The 17,254-nt window shown below is 38.3% G+C and overlaps 1 protein-coding gene across 4 annotated transcripts in view; it reads left to right on the forward strand.

Moving 5' to 3' along the window:
* nphp4 (nephronophthisis 4) overlaps positions 1-17,254 on the forward strand; it is a 249,304-nt gene that overhangs the window by 5,061 nt on the left and 226,989 nt on the right. The window lies entirely within an intron of this gene.

A 17,254-nucleotide genomic window follows, 5' to 3' on the forward strand; every position in this document is an offset into this window, starting at 1 on the left:
GTCTCAGTCTGTTCAGAGTCTTTGAGTCTTTTCTTCTCTGTAATCAAGGGGAACAAAAACGGGGAACAAAAAAGTATTTTTGATGTCAAGCTGCTTGGTGTACTCTGTGAAAGATCTGCTTTGATGATGAAATTTTCAATTTCTTATTGAAAATACCGAAGGGAATGTTGTGACAGCCAAAGACTTGAGATACAAAAGATAAAATATACCGCACTGATATTGAAGTGCACCGCAACTTGGATGATCTTCATCCGTTGGGTGGGTTTCCTACAAGAGAAATATACCAGGTCAAATCTTGATTGAGTGGATGATGTCTGGAGTTAGTCCCCTAGGCGCTTCATGGTGTCTGCACGCTGCTCCAAATACTTAAGACAGGGACAAATTTTCGTATGTGGATCAATGAAAGAATCCATATATTCAAATGGAAAGATCCTCTTTTCAGCCAGGAACCCACCAGGGACTTTCCTGTACTGTGAGTAAACTCATGATAGCAACAAGTAGCTTTTTGTGCATCACCAGAGCTTTATTGGTTAGGTGTGAGGATAGTTTGCCAAAGAAGCTCCCACTGATGCACTAACATCTAATGCCCCTACCATGCAGTTTACTAAGGGTTCACTTTATATCAATGCTGGCAGCATTGGAATTTTCCTTGTAATGTCAAGCCTCCTTTCTACTTTCAAACCACAAGTAAGATCAGAGCTGAATCTGATAAATCCCCTCGATTTAAAAACAGTATTTTATTTCAAATGTAACTGTGCCGTCAATCCACATATCTACCCACCCACCTGCTTAAATCGCTTTTTTAATGTAAGTGTGCATGCGGTGAAAAAGTTCAAGCTTTTATATTTCAGCCATTACTGAGATTTAAAAACAGAGGTCTTGTTAAATCACGACGTGCTGTTAGATTTGCTTGTAGATTAGTCCGCCAGTCAGCCATCTCATCTTAACAGCTACTTTAACACTGGATGTTAAATGATTTACAACTGAAGTGGCTGTAATGTGTCTTTTATGTATTACATGAATACATTATTTTAGTTTGCAAAGACTGCTACATGTGGTGATTGTGACTGGATGCCATATTGAAGTTCCACATTGCATGTTGCATTTTAATTTTAATTTATGCAAGTTTGCATTGTACCCCAAAATGGTGAGCTTCTGGTCCTGGCAAGCAGTGAGTTTGTTCTAAGAAGGTCCTTCAAAAGGACTGACAGCAGAGTCAACGTGTAAGTCTCAAAAGATTAGACATAGAATTTTTGAGGTAAAAGTACTGCCAGAGCCATTCAGCAGATGGTATGACCCCTACAGAGCCCTAATGTCGTTACAAGAAAGTGCCATCTAAATCCAGAGATCTCTGGCAGCTGCTAAACTGCTAAATTATGGAAACAGGAATTATGTACCTCCCTCTAAATTACAGAAAAGTCAGGTTTTTAGTTTTGCATATAAGACATCTTCTATAAGAGAATCTTGGGGATGCCACCTTCAGTTTGTGCAGTAACTAAAACCACTCTGATGCAGAATAGTCACCCTGCTGATGGTGGGGCTGTATTATCTTCTTGTCTGACGAGTGACTGCATTTACCTGCCAGAAGCTTTCTTTTGAAAAGCCCTTAAGTTGTGAACTACATAAGGTGCCCCTGTGTAGTCGCATTCCTTGAAAATGTTGTCTCCCTGCATCATATTTACGATAATTTACTGGGCATTTTGCTATGTTTGAGCAGATTTCTGGAGAACAGCTGGATGTGTGTGTTCTCTCACTCAATCAAACATCTGAAGGTCTCTGCCTCCTGGTCGGAAGCCAGCGACCCACTGTTTTTATGATTGCATCAGAGCAATGCAAGCTCCTCTGTAGCTTCCAAATTTGGAGGTGCCTCATGAGTTTAGACTGTTGTACATGGTGTTTTGAGAAACCCTTTTAATGGAAGGAGTATTGTGAACTGTGGCTGGCTGGTAAATGCAGAGTGTTGCATAAGTCTTTGTGCAGAGACACCAATGAGTCACAGCTATGGCACATTCATGATTTCCAGTTTTGTCACCATCTGTTTTCTCCCCTTTCCTCTGCGTGATGTTCTTTTGATCGAACAATATCTCACAGTGAATGGCCTTACTTTGATCCGCCGTAATAGTCATAGCCTGTACAAAAAAAAAACTCCGCTTGGTGTCCCAATAAGCATCCAAATCCAATTATCCATCCAGGGTAATAATATAAACCACATCATATCCTATCATGATGATAAAGTGGGCCTGGCCCTCTCTGTGTCATGCCGCAAGAGCTCCGCTAGCTTTTTTTTTTTTTTTATTGGATTTGGCCCAATGCACTTGCATTCATGCTGGTGTTTATGAGTGGCAAATTGCTGTTTGATATCCAAATAACGTCGGGGGGGTTCTCTCCTATGTTACGGGAGCACAGGGAAAATTGCAAGGCACCCCCCTCCCCCCAGTCAGCCATGATGGATTGGTTTTAATATCTGGTGAAAAGCTAAGATGCACGGTGATTAAAAAGAGAGTGCTTACTAATTTTTTTCCCTCTCTTTGCATCTCTTTCTTTCCCGATAGAGGAATGACATCTTGTCAACTGTGCCAGCTCCTTCGTGGGTTGTTTTTAATTGTTAGGTCAGACTTATTAGGCTTTTATTTTGAAAGTAGTGCCATTTTAATTGCCATGCCAAGCCTTCAGTGGGTCTGAAAAAGATTTATGCATGCAAAACAGAAACTACTGTGAAGTCCAGTCGTAGTTTCAGACCTTCTGAATCAAAATGAACCTTGTTTTGTGATGTGTTTGACTTGTGTGTCAAATATGTCCCTTTTGAGAATTTTTTAATTTTTTTGTAATCTTTTTGTTGTTGTACAACTCAATATGTCCTGAATTATCAAACTTACACTTACTTCCCCGGTTGTTGGTTTTCTCAAATCATGACTCAGATTGTTTGTGAGGTATAGGGATATTTTAACTCTCCTTTGAACACATTGAGGCAAAGGGAGCGCTGTGATCAGTAGAGGGCAATGTTGTGCTACAGATGCACAGATTTAGGAGTCGAGAGAATGGTAGAGAGAGAAATGTGCATCTTTCTGCATTGTCTCTCACTGTGATCACTCCATTTGAACTCCCTGCCTTCACGGGGAGCCAGTGGTTTCTTCTCATATGTGCAACATTATCAGGCCGACAGATGGGCTTGAGAGAAAAGGCCAAGCTTTGTTCGTGTCCGTGCAACCTCTGTTTCTCTAGGTCTGCAAATGCTATTTGGCATTGCATGCTATAAACTAAGAGTAACATACACACACGCGTGTGTACACACACATGTTTATTCCTCACAATGTTACTAAAAACAGTACCCTTTATACCAGCATACGCATCATCACACACGCATTATTACATGACTTCAAAGAAGTAAAAAGCAGACAGTGCTTCACCGATGGGAAAATATTTAAACATCAGATGTGCAATTCCGCCACTTTTGTTTCTTGAAATGTTTTTCTCTTAAGAACAAACTACTTTCAAAGTGAAGAATCCCTTATGGTTCAAACTTGAGCTCTGAGTAATGAGTACAAGGCAGCAGACACACTCATCTGCAAAGTGTAAGTTTCTAAAACATACAATAGATTGCCAAATTTAAGCTGTCAGAGCTGTAACAAAGCCACAGTTAAAGCCTCAACCCTTTCTACTTTTCCTTGCTTTCTTAAAGCAGAGACATACTCCAGCAAGGCTTGCTCAGATGAGGGGGGGAAAAAACTTCTCTTTGAAGTCTGGTGTATTTGTTGTGTGCCATGCACAGTGTTTTGCAGTCTGCCACGTATGACTCCACACATGATTCCCAGCCACTCAACCGTGGACATCGAGCTGTCACATACGTCTTTTCGGAAAAATGTGACATGATCTAACTCTCATGTCCACTTTTCATGTCACTCCGTGAGAAGAGAAGAGCTTAACATAAATTATGTTCATCCCTGGTAATTTTAGCTGTTTTAGGTTGAATACAAGGAAACATCTGTAATGGTATTATTCCACTGATTCATTTCAGTTTACCAGACTTTTTCTCTGATGATGGATTGCATGGCCTGTATGTTGGTAACCATACCAGTTTATGTATATTTTATTCATATAGCAAGAAATATATGCACTTAGCTGCCACTTAATTAGGTACACCTTGATAGTGCTGGGTTGTACCTCCTTTTGCCTTCATAACTGTCCAAATTCTTAGTGTCATGGACTTAACTAGGTGCTGGAAATATTTATTTGTGATATTGATCCATATTGACGTGACCTGTTCCACCACATCCCAGTGGTGCTCTGTTGGATTGGGAGCTGATGACTGTGGAGGCCATTTGACTACCAGCGAACTCACTGTAATGTTAAAGTAGCCGGTTTTAAATGATTTAAGCTATGTGACATGGTGTGTTAGCTGACAGTAGTTGCACCTGGTGTGGTCTTCTGCTGCTCTAGACTCTCTGTTTCAAGGTTCAGTGTGTTTAGAGAAGCTCTTCTGCAAGCCTTGGTTGTAACAAGTGATTATTTCCTAACCTCCAGGTGAAAATCACATCAACAAGAGAGCTGCTGGTCACTTAATCCCTTTAAGTCTCTCTCTTCTCCATTCTGATGCTTGGTTTGAACTTCAGAAAGCCATTTCGACCATTTCTGCATGCCTAACAGCACAGAGTTGCTGCCATGTGATTCGCCGATTAGATAATTGTTTGTTGCAGTTGAACGGGTTTACCTGATAAAGAGGCCAGTGAGTGTATATTTTTCAAATGCAATTCCATTAAAAAAAATATACCCTGACTGACTAAAAAAGAAAAACCCAAAAACGTCACACGGTGATAGGTATAATTGATGTTAGTATCTGTACTGGCTTTTATATTGAATTGATATTCATCCATAATTCTGTAAATAGAAGCCTTTCTAAAAGGAGGCTATATCTATGCCACAGCAACTATTGCATTTACTGTGTTTTTCATTTACTTTGTTAAAGTTAGCCCACATGTTTTACCCTCTTTGCTCTAACTATAGTCCACAGATTGTAAACAAAGTTAGAGTGACTGGGAGAAAACATTAATTACACAGTAGGCAGTCTGAAAATGCCTAAAGTTAAAAGACTTAAATGACTCAGTGGTGTCCATATACTGATGAGAGGATGACAGCTCTGGAGCAGTATTTTAGCGCTAATATAATCATCAGTTGATAAGTCTATAAGTAAGTAAGTACATTTTATTTATATAGTGAATTTGAAATTGAAGTACAGTAAAAAATAAAAGGGTTCCTAAAAATTCATGGTACACACTATTTACATAAAGTACCACAACAACAACAATAACTTGTGCTTCAGCCACAGTTCCAAAGATTAGCATTTTCTAAAAGGTTGACAAAAAAGGTATATATTTAGTTTAGATCTGAAGGTTGGAGGTCACATGGGAGGAGTACCAACTCCTTTTAAAATGAATTTCAGCAGCACTCAAGAGTGGTTGGTAAGCAGTCCTTAATGATTTTGAGGGAGAATGTGGACATAGCTGTTTTAATAAAAAAAAAAAAAAAGAGTTAAAAGTGCCCAAGTTATTCATCAAGCTCTCAGTTAATAGTGGAGGAACAAACAATATGTCCTGTGTTTTGAACTTAGTTAACTGTATGAAACTGTAAGCCATCTATTTTTTAATATCCAAAATGTACTCATTGAGCTGCATTATGGAACAGTGATTTTCAATATTTAAAGGTAAAAACAGATAAATGATATTACAAGATTTTATGTTGGTGGGAGGAACAAGAAAAAAGAAACAGACCCCAAGATTGATCCTTGCAGAACTTCAGATGTCATAACTCGTGATACAGAGGAATATTTTCTAGCGTTAACTGAGAGAGGGTTTTTTTTGTTTTTTTTAGAGTGTTCGTGAGTTTTAGAACTTTAGACAAAAATGGTAGATTTGAGAAAGGTGGACAATTACTCAGGACATCCACTTCCAAATGTAATTTCTGTAAGAAAGGTTGGACTACTGTGTGCTTAATACATACCATTTCAGTATATAGGACCATAAAAATATGATATTATATAGCATAATAAAATTGTATCTGGTGTTAACAAACAGCAGATACAATTTTTAACTCACAGCATGAATCTTTTTAACAGATTTTATGCTTTTCACGTTTAATTTCATGGTGTTTTGTCCCTACTGTGTGGAGATGCCCTTAAATTGCCAGCACTTAATTGAGAAAGCACTTGCCTCATAAATGCAGAGTGAGCATTTTAATTTTAGGCCTGTCTTGATGGCAAATTGGTATTGATTGGTTTTTGTCCACTCAATTCATACATGAATCTGGCTACAAATTCATTTAATGTAAATTTGCAAAACAAAAACAGAACAAATAATGAATTGCTAAATTCATTTTTGCAGCAATAACACTTAAAGTAAAAATAAACACCAATATATGCAATGAAAAGTAAGCCCATAAACCAAACAGAATCAAACATGCCACTGTTTCTGCCCCTACAAATGTCCACAGATTGGTAAAACTTCTCACTAGATCACTCTATAATGAGTTATGGCAACATACTATTGACTACTACTGTCCTATGTTTAGAATAAAGCATTTTTTAGAAATAACACAATTATGGCTCCTAAGATGCATCTGGTGTATATCTAAAAATAGACCATAACTTGCACTAGTTTTAGATTTTATTAAACCAAAACAAGCTCTGCTGGGCCAAAGAAAAAATATCCATCTATACACAGCCATGGCTTTTTCCAGTATTGGTATTGCAGACAGGAAGCTGAAGCAGACATGTTAATTACAAGACAGCAGAGTGTAATTTACTCTTACTAATGGGCAGTAAAATGCATTGCTGGGAAAAAAACTCACACTGGAAGAAGACTTTAAAATTCATATATTTAATAAATAACTTGCAAAATAACCTTGAAAAATCACTGAAATAAACATGCAGCATACTCTGTTATGACAATTAGCAGTCAGTTATGTTTCATTCGCAGCTCAGTGGGCAAATGATAGAAGTTTAGCACAGTATAGTAGGAACCTAAATGCTTTCCTTGTTATTGTTTTTTCTTTCTTTTTTTTCAAACCCAAATTGTTTTGATCCTGAATTAAATTGTGGCACCAATAATTAAATTGGGAGGTTGCAAAATACTTTACGCTAGTGCTGTTGAAGGAGGTTCATAAGTTAAGAGGATCACTAAAGCATTGGCAAATTATCTTGAGGGGCATTTGAGTGTCTTTATAGAATTTTATGTTGAGGTGTTTGATACCTATTAAGTATTTTCCACTTAAAACCAAAAATGTGAATCTCATAGTGGTTTTCAATGGGATCACTAAAGCCACCCTTGATATTTTTCTGTGTGGGCCAAATAGTCTAACCTGAAGTTCAGACGGACAATGCCATTGCTCTTATGCTAAAGGCACATAGCTGAAAATTTACCCAAAGTCATTATCACATGCATTTAGAAAACATTGTGGACACACTACTTGGTTTTTTGTTGTTGTTTGGTTTTTTTTTTTTAAACAATTTGGCAAGGCTATACTTTATTTAATGAACCTTTTCAATTAATAAATGAGAAAGTAAATGTGTGGGTGGTGTCTGCTTTAATGGTGCAATTATCACCTTTATTTTCTATGCTTGGCATTCACTTAAAGCCCATGAGCTCGTCATCTTGTATTTTTATGCAACTGCCCTAACCAGAGAGGTTTTATTGAGTTTAGAGGTCTGCTGCTGGCATGTAGATGGCCTAAAGAAGTAATGAAAAACTTTTTCCTTGATAGATATTTTGCTATTGCTTCAGTGGTTTTGAATATTCAGTCGACTACACATAGGTATTAAACTGAGAAGTTGGTTGCAAGACATTTATACATCACCTTTTGACTGCACCATTAAAGGCACTTCAATCAGTTTATATTATAAACAGCTTTATTACTGTGTTATTGTGTTTTTAACTTCTTTAATAATTTCTTTAGGACAGATACTGCCATTTTTCAAAGACAAGAAGCTGGCTGTTCTAGGAGTTCAGTGTTTCTAATTTCTGTCTTTTGATATTTAAAAAAAAGAATATCAGTAGATGCTTACAATGGTTAACACATTCACTTGGCAAGTGAAAGGTTGCTGGTTCCATTCCAGCTGGAGACATGTATCCCATGTTGGGTTGCTTGAAGAAGGATGTCCGGAGCTACCTCCTGTGGTGACCCCTTGTGGCAAGAGAGTAGCTTAAAATAGCTCTACTATGCGCTATCTACAGTGCACAGGAATGTTTGGGGAAAATAGTATCACTTTGAATTGATTTTTAAAGCCAATTCTGCTTTTTTGGGTTGGTTTTTTTTTGTTTTGTTAAGGATGTGCTTGAGAGCGACTATATTAAGTCAAAGTGTTGATGAGTTGAGTTGCATTCTTGGTTCTTTCTCTTTGTTGCTGGAAATATAACTACATCTGCTATATATTGAAATGAATTCCTTTTAAGAATGTTTGCTTCCCCAGAATGACTCAAAAGAGAGCTCAGATAATGACTAGCTGTACAACACATATGTGGGTCTTGCTATGTCCTGTCTTCCCTTCTTTGTTTGCTTTTTATAGGGTATGGCACCTTCTCAAGTCAAAGTAGAAGGCTAATGAAAACCCTCTGTCTGAAAAGCTATATGATTGATGGATAAAGAAGCTGCCATGGCAGCATAGACAGTCCTTCAGCTTACCTCTGTGCTTAATTCCTTCTCCCGACTGGCATTCCACACTAAAAGATATACACTTCAATTATACATGGGGACGGTGGGGGCACAGGCTGCTCTGCCTTGCCTGAGAACTAATCAATATTTCAGCTCCAAGGGGACCAAACATCTAGCGGAGCAGCTGCTGCTTAACAGCTTTACACAGTAGAGTGGCACACCCAGTAATATGCAGCTATATACTGTGGGTGTGTGTATGTGTGATCGTGGGATTTCAAGGGCCGCAAGAACTACTGCCGAGGTGACAGTAGGGAGAGATGAGAGCCTTGAGGAGGTTTTAGGTGTGTGTGTGTGTGTGTGGCTGCTTTCTACTGTGTGTGCTGTGTATTGACTTGATTCTTACTTGACTGTTCTTTCTCCATCCCTATCTCATTTCTCTTTCTGTCACTCCCTCTTTTCCCTCCACAGACAAACACACATACACACAGAGCTCGCCCCTATAATTCGGCTATCAGCGCTCCCCAGGGTCTGCACTGCCTCTGTGTGTGTGTTCAGACAGAAGAAAAGAAAGAGAATCTGTCTGTCTCATACTTTGTTGTTTCAGGCTTAGACATGTCAATTCAATTTTTACCTATTTGTATCTGAAGTCTGGCAGACTTCCTCTATTTTCTTTCATTGTTTTATATTTCCTGCATTCCTTCTGTATTGTGATGCATTTCCAGGATTCAGACAGTGCCCACAGTTTGTTTGCGAGGCATTTCAGACAGGATTTACAAAATGTCAGGAGACCAAAACCTGGGTGACAAGCTAAGACTTAGAGCGAGTGCTGAGATCTGTTGCTGGCGAAGCTGGGATGTTGTAGAATTTTGTCGGAGTTTGAGACAAAGCTGCAAACAGAGGCAGACAAACCGAAGTGGTTGAAGTCAGAAAATGATTGTGAATGTTGTGCTGATCATGAGGAATCATGAGAAAACTGGCCTAGGAGAGTTCAGGCTGTGTTCGAGAATAAAGGTGGTCATACCAAATATTGCCATTCAAGCTCCACCATTTATGGTTGCACATTTCAATGAATTGCTGCAACTATTTCCCACTTTCTTAACAACAGAACTGAGGGGTGGTTTAAGACTTTTTCACAGTAGTGTAAGAAACATATCCAGAAATCCAGGCCAAAACTTCAACATTTCTTGATATTTCATTCACCATTTGAATAATGTGATTGGTTACAGTTATGTGTATGTGATTTAGTGCTGCAAGATGGTAGACATAGACAACATAGCACAATAGACATTCTATTACCAGAAGACTTCACATACAATATATTTTACTTTCACATTTTGTTCTCGTTGGATGTCATTTTGAAAGGATTTCATCACTTTAAATTTTACTAAATAAAACTAAAAATAAGAAACCTATCACCCAGACACTTTTCTCAAACGTGAATGGTTTATTATTCTAGCATTCCTTATTGACAATTCCTGATAGTGAATTTATAATGAATAAATTCTGATTTAAATCAGAAGCTGTTTGAAGAAAACAATTAAATTCTACATTTTGATCATCCCCACACATTCATATCAACAAAAGTATTTACATTTACTTTCAGTGGACAGAAAGTAAATGTAGTTCTTATTTAGTCTACTTATATTTTAAGTGATTTCACTAGCTGTTAAAGTTTTCTGTAGTAAAATAGCCTAAGATTTTTGAACACTGAGAATTACTGCCCTGTGAAAGTTCTTGCTGGATAGAAATCGCATCACTGTCACCTCATTCCTCAGAGGGATTCCACATAATTGGGCTATTTCTCCAGTAATTGCTGCAGTCCTCTTTGCCTGATAGCTCGGCTTTTGCCTGTCCTTCACTTGTTTTTTTTCCCTCTCTTTTTTGTCCTTATAACATATCAAACCTCTTTTTTTAAACAACTTCAGCCACATTACACATCTCCTGGGATGCAGCATTTATTACCACTGTGAATGCAATCCAAGCCGGCCCCCCCTTCACTTAAACCCATCGCCGAAGTGATAGAAAAAAAAACACATTTTCTCATCAGCTCCAGCTTTAGGCTCTCGCTTGCTGCATCCTCTGTCTTCAGTGTTCCAAAAAGAACTTTTCTTTATAAAGAATAGAACATAACAAATTTATTAGGCCGCCTGTCATGAAAACAGTAAGGCACAAATATTTAACAAAATCTATCAAAACCTTGTTTAAAACTAAAAATTCATGGATAAAAATGTCATTTTGATTAAAGAGCTCGCACCTACTGTTGGATTAAACATTACAGACATAACAGACTCCATCCATTCTCTTCCGCTTATCCTTGTCAGGGTTGTGGGGTGCCTGGAGCCTATCCTAGTTTCTTAGGGCGAGAGGCAGGGTATGCCCTGGACAGGTTGCCAGTCTGTCGCAGGGCTAACACATAGAGAAAGCAACCATTGGCACCCACATTCAAACCTATGGGTAATTTAGAGTTACCAATTAACCTATCCCTACTAACTGCATGCCTTTGGAATGTGGGAGGAAGCATGTGTGCCTGAAAAAACCCCACGCAAACACAGGGAGAACATGCAAACTCCACAGATGATTTAGTTAATTACCAATATTGATATAAACCTTACATTGGGTGATGATTTAATAAACTCTTTAAGAACTATGTAAATTTTCAAAAGCTTATTTTGGCAAAGGTAAGAGTATAAGTGCTAGTCATTTATTCAATTCCACATTTATCCAGGAACAAAAACCACTGCAGCTGGATTCGGTGATCGTTTTTCATAACATGATTAAGATCATTTCTGTGCTGGAGCCCAGTGTGCTTCACATAGATGATCGTTTTCTGACAAGGAAGAATGATGGCTGACATATCTGTCCTGTTGATACTCAACAGACTTTGGACCTGTGAGGACCTCTTGTTGAAAGTGTTTTTTGTCTGTCACACATATACATACCAGTTTTACCAGCCCAGAAACGATCAGTGACATTTATTACTGGCCATAAGGAAACCCGAAGCTTCTAACACTGTCATTTTCTCTGCCTCTCTATCATCCGCACCACCATCTCTCATCTCTCCTATGCTAGCGACAGTTATAGAATTTCATACCAAGAGGATTTGTGATGCTTACACCCGCTGGTTCTGTGCCTGTAAAATGATGTGCTGCGTTTCTCTTGCTTTTGCGCTCTCTTTCTCCCGCTCCCTCTCTTCCCTCTACCTCAAGGCGTTGGCTATGCTGCCAAAACTTGTATCAAAGCACTACAGCTAAGAATCTCCCTGAGCACATGTGCTTGCTTAACTTCATAAATCTTCATGAGCTGAGTTGTATGACTTTGAGTTCAACAGGGAAAGTCCAAGGGTAATAGCACATGGTATACAGCACATCTACTTGTACATCTAGAGTTTAGGGTTAAATGTATATGTGTGCTAGCTTACTGCATTGCCTAGTTGTGATTCATTGTACTTTGTTTTTATTGTGTTTTAGCTATAACAATGACTTTTAGTCAGCTTAGCTACCTACAGGTACATGCATTACATGTGAATAACACAGGCATGCAGACATAGGGAACTGGCTGGTTAGCTAAATCCCAGGTAGCTTACACTTTTGTTCCCAGGCTCCTAGCCAATGTGTGGGCTAAATGGAAATGCCCTGTTTGCTTTTCTTTTGGGAAGCCTCCAATGGTTGAACAACAGGTCGATGTCAATTATACTCCAGTTGCTCTGGACCTCTGTTTGCAAAACCAATGCTCATTTGTAGCCTTTTTCTTTTGTGCATTGCCCATGAAATTCCTCTTAGTGCTTGCCTCAGTAGAACAGTTGAATGACCACCTCAGGGGGGCAAGAAGAATTAGCTTTAGCTTTTATACTCTGACAATGCAAAGACAGGATCATAAATGTGTCACTAGTGCCTATTCAGCTTCTTTAAATATAAACATATCCCATAATATAGCAATTCATGTTGCTTGTTCTGTGTTTTCTTCTATAGCCTTAAATCTCACATCATCAGTCTTTCATGGTTTCATTTGCCTCTTCTCTTTCACCCACAAAGAGGTCCCAGAAAACCTCCCCAGAAGCTGCAGACAAGCTTGTTGTTAGCAGTGACAGTGACTTCCAGCCACATGCCTCTGCGCTGATGATGTTTTAATGTCATCCCGTTTCTGTTCTTCCCTCTTTACTCAAGTTATGGGCATTGAATATTTACCCCTGTGAGAATCGATTACTGCTCTGTTGACGGTTGCCGCAGAGTATAACCTCTCATTAGAGCCGACATATGCTGCGCCTGGCGTTGCTGCCGATGCAAGCTGTTTTTTCAATGACATCTCCCAGTGTTCCCATGGCGTTGTGAGCAAGATCTTACAACACTGCCTTGAAGTGAAAGTTGTGGGAAAAGAACTGCTATTATGTTGGATGGTAGATAGTACAAACTTAGAGATGTGGCAGTGTAATTGCTGGTTGGAACATAATACACATATATATCCATATATGGGGCTGAACATACAGAGTTCAAATTTGTCCTTTTTAAGTTTTGATAAAGTAAAGGCCATAGCCTCCAGTACAACTGGCCGATTGGTTGCTCGGTATACTTGTCCAAGTTCTATTGGTATTTGCCACTGCTACCTTTGTAAGGAGTAAAGGAGCAAGTGAGCTTCTGTGGAAAAACAAGTCACTATTTGGCCCACCCTGACAGAGATGGCTGTGTTTTTATTCAAAGTGATGGACAGAAGGTTGAGTTTAAACGCTTTGTCGTATGTTTTGTTTCATATTGTGACACATTTTTTTCTGCTGGCAGTGTCAAGACTGCACGAAGACCGGTTCAACCCCCAGACTGCTACGATAGCAGCGTGCTCATATAATACATGCAGTGGTTATGTGGTTTAGTATTCTCTTGCTGAAATATACAACACTTTACCTGAAAAATATTTTGTCTGGATGGGAGCACATGCTGTATAAATCCCTCAGCATTGATGATGCCTTTCCAGATATGCCCAAATGTGCTACTGATCTTGCCTGAGCTTGCCATTCAAAACAAGCTAATATTTTTCTTAAAATCATACATTTTCTCAGTTCAAACACTTGATATGTTTTCTATGTTCTACTGTAAATAAAATTTGGGTTTATAAGATTTTCAAGTCTTTGTCTTTTGTTTTTATATACATTTTATACAGTGTTTGGACTTTGGCTCTGTTCAGAAACAGTCCATCCAGCCATCACTATTATTATGCAATACATGGTTGCGGAGCTGTCTTGGGGCAGGAGGCAGGGTAAATTGTGGACAGTTTGCCAATCTGTTGCTCGGCTAATGTACAGAGACCGATAACCATACAGTCTCAAGGGCCATTTAAAATTACCAGTTAACCTAACATGGAAGTCTTTGAGCTGTGTGAGGAAGGCAGAGTATCTGGGGAGAACTTATTAGGAACTATTAGAACTATTAGGAGACAGTACTAACTATCACACCGTTATTGTATGAAGAGTAATTGTTATATTATTATTGATTATTGATGGTAAACGTATCTCCTGTAAGCAAGTGATAATAGAGGCAGGATCTTAACAACACAGACGAGCGAAGAACGCTCCACCTGTGAATTTGTACTAGAAAATGACCTAAATAAGACTCAGTATAGCTACAGCAGTATCAGTCAGAACACTTGTTATTATTTTATCTTTAGTTGAGCTTGTCTGTTTCAAAATGTTCAGTCACGGCTGTTCTTTTTAGCTCTGACTACATTTCGTCTGTAAATCTGAATAATTGCAAATTGAATATGGGAGCTATTTGCTCTATGGGGACATGAAGTGGGATTTTTTTTTTGTTCCAGAGACTGGACTGAAATCAATTTGGAGTTGTATCAAAGCATTGGAGCGTATGAAAAAGGAATTCAAGCTTGAACTGGAAATTCATCATGAACAATGTCCATATTTGGATTGCTTTTAGACTGGGGACTGCGTCTTTAACCGCAATGCAGATTCTACAGTATCACGGTGGGAGGGAACTTGGGTGAACATGATAGAATATGCCCCCCCCCCCAAAAAAACCCAAAATGTCTTGTTATACAACTTGGGGATAGGTTCAAAAGAAGTTCGTTCAAAAATGAGGCTTTGATTTGGGAGTTAAGGTTGGAAATAAATAAACTGAGTGAAAGTAAAGTTTTCAGTCCATGAATACTGAATGACATGCATCTAGGGATGTGGGATATTTTTACTTTCTCAGCTCAGCCAGTGTTTGTTGTTGCTAAAATATCTGTCTGAATTCCAGCTCAGCAAACAGAGTAAATGCTCAGTGAGGAAATGTACACCATCATTTCTGAGAATAAGGGAGGATTTGGATTAAAACAGATTGAGTATTTTAAAATTTAATACAAGTTTCTCTAAAATTCTTCATTGGAAGCTTGTTGATCAAAATGATTTCCTCAACAGTTCTCAGCTTCTATGTTTAGGCTTTGAACAAAGGGAAATATGTCATTGTTGAATTTCTTCCAACAGGGAGTTTCTTTTTTAGCAGAGACACCAGTTTGTGAACCACACTATTCTGTAAGTGTCAGCTTCCTTGTTGATGAGGCAAAGACTAGTGGGTGTAGATACAAGCAGACAAATAACTAAACCAAACCATACGAGTACCTTTACTTCCCATGTTTTACATTTGTATTCACCATTCACCAGTGTTTGTATTTTGAAAAGAAGTCATTTAAACTCACCGTGCATAGAGATAAAAGCGATGTGGCCGAAATAGGAATGCCTCAGAGGCTTTGAATTTGAATAAATGGCTCAGTGGTGGCTGATAGCTGGGTCTAAAGATGAACAGGGTCTGCCTCAGTAGGCTGGGAGAAATTAGTTCTATATTTCAAGATAGCTCATGTCTACTTATACCGTTTTGTTTTTTTTTTCCTTTTGATGCCGTCATGTTCTTCTCTATGGTTTTGAAAAACAACAGGCTTTATTGTGCTCAGGGACGAATGGATCAGAGAGAATTTGTGGGCCTCTTTATCTTATTCAGGCCTTTGTGCATGTAAATCAGTGTGGCTCTGCTGTAGGTAGGCTGTTATTTCGAATTTGAATGACTGTCCCTTCTGAACTAGTTAAATAAAAAAAAAAAACCAAGGTCATCCTCACCTGCATAATCCTATGGTTTCTTTATCAGGGGACATTCCCTCCTCTTGAATGTTAGATTTGCCAATCAGGTATTCTGGTCAGGATGTTTGGCTCATTCTTTTTAGAGACCTGCAATATGGAGACTGACACAGATGTGCTTGGAGTGACCACAGAGAATCCGAAGATGGTAAATGGTAGAAATTTTGAAGTCTTTTTAAAATAAAGAAAAACATCTAACAAGATGTATGCTATCGTGATTGGAACGAAGACAAGCAATCTGTTACAATTACAAAGCAATTAAATAAATCAAAGAAATATGCTTGTGAGCAACCTGTACAGCTGTTGCTGTTTTCCTGTCAATATTATTCAAGAATGAAGCTTGATTGCATGTTGACGTATTTATTCTGTGTACCATGTTTCGGGCTTGCTGGCTTGTTTGTTTGTTTCTTTCTCTTTGTACTTATGTACCTTTTATTTCCTACCATATGAAGTGGCTATTAATAGCCACATTGATTTCATTCACAGTGATCTGAAGTGAATGCATACCAGGTGCACACTAAATATCTCTGCACTGTGTGTTTTATGTGGTATGGTATTTTTTTCACTGTTTTTTAAATGAATTAATGACCTGGGGAGAGGGAAGCCATGTGCCTTTAAAAAATCCTAGTCAGAACAACTATGTGTAGAATTTCTGTGTAGTCATGGCAACTTTCAATTTGTTTTAATGGTGTACTTTTGTAAGGTGGTAAATCAGTTTCTTGTTTTTAGCTGTTTATTCTCAGTGTCCCCGGGATCCTGGTTTCGTAGTCCAAATAGTAAATGTGTATTTTGTTCCTAGTTTGATTATCCTTGTACTGCAGTAACTCAAATGACAGCAACATTTGATGCTTCAAGCTGAAGTAGGTACCAGGGGATTGTACACCATCTGTACTTGTTTATAGGTCATTTCCCTGAAATGATTTTCAACATACGCACACAGTTTAATGGCTATATGTCATATAAACCTTCTTGAGCTTAGTACTGTCTGCATTATGCTTTCAATTTGTGCTAAATATGGAACATACATCTAAAAACATGTATTAAAATTGCTTGCTTGCCTAGTTATTGTTCTCATTGTTCTGTTACTTGTTACACTTATTACATTAATATTCGTAACCTGTTATTTTGTAAAATACATTTTTAAAGCAAATGTTTATTAATATAGTGTTAATGTAAACACTAATTTGCATACAGTGTTTAGTGTAATTTACTTTAAAACCATGTGCTGAGTCATGAAGTATAAGGAGGACGAAAGATGTTGGGGTACCTTTCACCTGTAGATGCAACTCTTCATCAGCTAAGTGATTTGAAAGTTTTGTTGTCTTCTTTAAGCAGTACAGTTTAGATCCCAGATGTCTGTGATTGACAGGTTGCTGCCTTTGTACCGTGTTATATAGAAATTTACACCTTGGATGCCACACATAGGTTAAAAAAAACTATTAAACAAAGCAAGATGATGATGGCCAACACGTAAGAGGAGGCAAAACCAGGTTTCCACAAATCATT

This window comes from Maylandia zebra, linkage group LG20, assembly GCF_041146795.1.
Source record: "Maylandia zebra isolate NMK-2024a linkage group LG20, Mzebra_GT3a, whole genome shotgun sequence".
NCBI lineage: Eukaryota > Metazoa > Chordata > Actinopteri > Cichliformes > Cichlidae > Maylandia > Maylandia zebra.